Genomic DNA, 5,065 nt, shown 5'->3' on the forward strand with positions numbered 1-5,065 from the left:
TTGTTGTAATATTTTCCTTTCCTTTATTTTTATTTTTCAAAGTTTTGAATAAGTAAGACCATGCACACGTATGTAGGGACCATGTGCTTGTGTGTGTACCTCACCGATATCATTTATATGTGTTTGTAGCGACACCAGCGATCCTGGTAGTGAGGCGTAACACTAATTTTAGTTACAGCATTAAATACGAGAGTTTGGAGGGCCTGCCTCTCACTTTGCGAGCGACTTCAAGCAAAGAAGAGGGGATACCGTGTTGCGTATTTCGAAGCAGAGACCACTTGGTTATTTCGAGGCAATCCTGTACTACCTCTTTCTTAGACGTAGAAGATTTTGAAAAACTAAATTTCTATCGATATTTTTAATCATTTGTGTAACAAATAAGCACAAATGGCAAATAGAAAAGGTACAAGTCAGAGGTTTCCGGCTAGGAGAAAGCTCTCCCTCAAAAGAGTTTATAGAAAACTGTAAGTGCTTACAAAATACATTTAGTAATTTATCTGCAAATATTTACAAATATTTCTGACCTCATTCGTTCTACTTTGCAGGCGACAGAAACAATGGCAATCGTCGACATCGACGAGTGAACCTGCTGCAGTTTTCAACGAGAAAAATTCTCTCCCCGGAAAAACTTGTATACCCAAATATTATAATAAAGATCCTTCATTTATCCCAAAGGATCCTAAAGATGTGGGGCGCATCTCATCAGAAAACGCCCTTCGCAAAAACGATGAAACTGTCGTTGTACAATGCGAATGTACAAGTGAGAGACCCACTGTACAAAACGTCCTGGACGATAGCGACGACAATCTCGTCGTAGATGTCGGATACGAAGATATGGGACGTATTTCGGAAAATGTGCCAGATGACCGTCGCATTGTTGACGTTCAGTTCTTTTGGAATGAAATACATAGAACGTTCGACAATCATGCGCGAGGTATTGAATGTCATTTTCGCGATTGGAAAATGATCGGTAGTCGCCAGATTGATTGTCTCACACAGTTTTCCTTCAAGTGCCAAATGTGCAATTACGAAGATACTGTTTGGTTGGAACCTATGCATTCAAATATAATGAATGTAAATGAGGCCCTGACGACCGCGACTGTTACAGTCGGAATCGGCTATGCACAATTAGAAGAATTATACGCCGCCCTGAACATGCCCTGCATGACTGAGTCGGCGTACCGCAGGTACCGTGAAAAACTCGTAGATGAGTTTATGAAAAGCGCAATGCATACCATGCAGGCAGCAGGTGAAGAAGAAAGACGATTAGCTTCTGAAAACAATGAAGTCGTCGACGGTATCCCGTACATAACTGTCATAGCGGATGGTAGCTGGATGAAGAGATCGTATGGTATGAATTATAATTCCCTTTCCGGTGTTGGTGCCATTGTAGGTTTCCGCACAGGAAAAGTTCTGTTTATCGGCATACGAAATAAATACTGCACAATATGTGATATAGCGGAACGAAAAGCTATATCCCCAAAACATCATAAATGTTATAAAAACTATGATCGTTATGCCAGTTCTAGTAGCATGGAAAGTGATGCTATTGCTGAAGGTTTCAATTGCAGTATTGAAATGCATGGCTTGATATATAGAACGGTTGTTGCCGATGGTGATAGCAACGTCTATCATACTATTGTGAATAACAGACCTTACCGAGAACAAAAAGTAACCGTTAGAAAAGTAGAGTGTACCAATCACTTACTTCGTAATTTATGTAAAAAGTTGAGACACGTTGCGGAGAAAACGCAAACGAAGGGTCACAGAGCTCGTGGCTATGTTGCGCACCGAAATATCATTAAAAAAAATATTTTAAATATTCGTAGAGCTGTTGTTTCAGCAGTCAATGCGCGAAAACAAGAAAAAGGGCCACAGCATATCAAAGCTAGAGAGCTTCAGAAAGACATTTTAAGTATTCCTAGCCATATATTTGGTGAGCACAAGGAATGCAATAGCCGCAGCTATACGTGTATGCTGGACGAAAACAGAGCTGAGAAAAATTACGTTCCATCTTTGAAATTATTCGGTCTGTATAGCGAAGTCGAGAAAGCCATACGATTTCTCAGCTGCTATTCGGATAGTTTGTTAATGAATGTTACAAACAATCCAGCAGAAACATTTAATTCAATTATCTGCAAAGAGATTGGTGGAAAACCTATTAATTTTGTTGCAAGAGGTTCCTACAATGCTAGAGTTGCAGGAGCTGTTACGCAATACAATACGCAACAAGTACTTACAGAAATACATAAAAACATGTGTAAATCCGTTCCGCCACTAGTAAAGAGATTGGAGGAACAGCGGCAGAAAAAAGTTGCGAAAACGAAACAATTTCGAATGACCTATGGTAAGACAAGGAAATTAAAGCCAGTGCAAGGAACGGATAAATATTATGGTCCAAACTCGCAAAGACCCGATCTTCCGAGTGATATGCTGCTTCAACTTCGCAAGGAACATTTTGAAAAGCTTGCTGATAATGCAAAAAATCGTACAATAATAGAAACGAACACAAGAGAGCAAAACGATTCAGATTTATGGAGAACTTTGAAGGAGGAAATGCTAACTGCTTCGAATTCTGGACCAGTGTGTCGCATGAGACAAACAACGTCCTGCGCAGCAATGGTAAAAAATATTTTATATCCTCCATCTATCGATACCGCTGCTATGAAATACGGCCGCGATAAAGAACACATTGCAAGAAAAGTCGTAGCGAACGCAATGAAAACAAGAATTCGAACTTGTGGATTGTTCATTGATCGCGACATTCCATACTTGGGTGCATCTCCTGATGGACTTATCGAAGATGACGGTTTAGTGGAACTAAAATGCCCACAATTTGCTGAGAATTTGACAGCGATAGACGCAATAGAAACAATACGTCACTTACGAAACATCTTCGATAAGAGAGATATACAAGAAATGAATAGGAAGCACCAGTATTTCTACCAAGTACAAGGTCAGTTGCATGTAACGCGACGGAAGTACTGTATTTTCGCTATCTGGACACCTAAAAGCATACATATGATCCGCGTAAATAGGGACGACGCGTTTTGGACAAATCATATGGAACCTTTCCTAACGCGTTTCTACGAAGAATGCATGCTTCCGGAAATACTGGACAGCCGACACAATAGACACATGCCTATTAGAAATCCAGAATACATACTACGGGCAAAAGAAGACGCATCTATTCAAAAATCTAACAGAAAAGTCGCAAAAAAGCATAAATATGAAAACATGATACAGAACAGTGTTGAAGCATCAAATATGACCGTTGAAGCAGTAAATAGCGACTGTGTCATTGTCAGTCATTCAGTCCAGGAAGAAAACTGCACAGATGATGCTGTACGATACTATATATTAGAGACTGCTGTTTGTTCCGTAACTGACGTAAAGAAAAATGTACTACCTGTACAAAGTAAATTAAACGATGAATCGTTAGATCGATTTTTACGTGTCGTCAGAGAAACTACTCCTTTTGAAACGCAAAGTGTCCTATACTTACAGTTTCCAAAATGTATCAATCCCTGCCGTAGTCACAAAAGCGTACAAATTATAATTGGAGGCAACTGTTCTGATCACTGGCGAAGTATCTATTACAACGGCCGCAAACTCCATGTATACGATAGTTTACCTGGCAGTGCGTATGAGAAACTCGTAGAGGAAGAAAAAAAATATATTGCGTTACGGTTTCCTCATATTCGCAAAAAGGATATACTTTTTGAAAGAGTTCAGGCGCAACCGGATTGTTACAGTTGTGGTGTATACGCGGCGGCATACATCACTACTATAGTTTTGGGTGGAAACCCTTGCTTAGAAAACTATTCTCATGACATACAGCGGCTGAGATGTCACTTCGTGAATATTATTGAAAATAATAGACTATTGCCCTTCCCAACATTTGGAAGCGATTAGCCTTGACGTCGTAATCCTCTTGACCGTCTAGCAAACGGTCGATGTTTTGCCTACGTTTTTAAAAGTTGACTGCAATAAAAGCATTGTACACATTGCAGACATTTCCTCCATTGGCGCTCATCGATCGGGTGATCACAGTTCCTACCTTGTTAGAAGTTTGCTGACAATTTCAAACGTAGAAAAGGACAAGTGAAAGAGGGACTGCCGATTATCACGATCGTAGCTTCTGTCTTTTTTATTCGTTACCCTTCTCTTAGTCCGAAACTTTTTATCGTCAATTTGTAAATACAGTCCAACTTGTATACAACTGAATAAATGCAACCGAGATTGAGACACAGTGGTTGCGTTCCAGCCTAGGTGTTGATTCTGTGTTTACATGCGGCGCAAGCCAAGCGTGAACGTAGAAAGGGACAGATAGTGGAGGAAAGAGAGGTCCAAGGATTCAAAGCGAGGAGCGGAAACGTATCGGTGTTACTAATACGATATTCAATTATAAAACTTTTTTATTTTTGACTTTTTCTCATTGAAACTTTTACTAGCGCATTAGAGAGATTTTTCTGATTAAAATGATAGTAAACACGATATAATTTGAATTGTAATTACTTGCTAAAATTGATGTTACAAGTTGGCGAAAAGCCAAAGAGATCGAAATCAAAATCAGCCGAGGTGTCGGCTCTGTGTTTTCAAAGGTTACATTTATCCAGCCGAGGTGTCGATTCTGCGTCCGTACACATCATTTACATGCAGCCGAAGAGTCGATTCTATGTTGTTTATTCTATTATTATTGCTAGTTTGTAAATTACTTTAATTTTCAATATGAAAAAACTGTCCGGTTTCATGTAAATCACGGGCTTTTCCTAACATCATAAAGCACCGAATTTCCAGTCAATAGTTTCGCAGCATATTCTGAATAAATAAATAAATAAATAATATAATTCAAACTATATGAAGTACATTATTGTACTTTACAAACAATAATAAAGTACATTATTGTAAGACTAACCGAGCGGGTGTCTAAATAATAGTGGGCGTATAAAATGTTCAACTTTTATTCACACAATCGTACACGACGACCGTACACAATGATATCCTGCTGTCCCAAAAATCCACGGTCATGAGGACGTCTTCGACAGTATGTATACTCTTTTGT

The sequence above is a fragment of the Osmia bicornis genome, chromosome 1, assembly GCF_907164935.1.
Source record: "Osmia bicornis bicornis chromosome 1, iOsmBic2.1, whole genome shotgun sequence".
Lineage (NCBI taxonomy): Eukaryota > Metazoa > Arthropoda > Insecta > Hymenoptera > Megachilidae > Osmia > Osmia bicornis.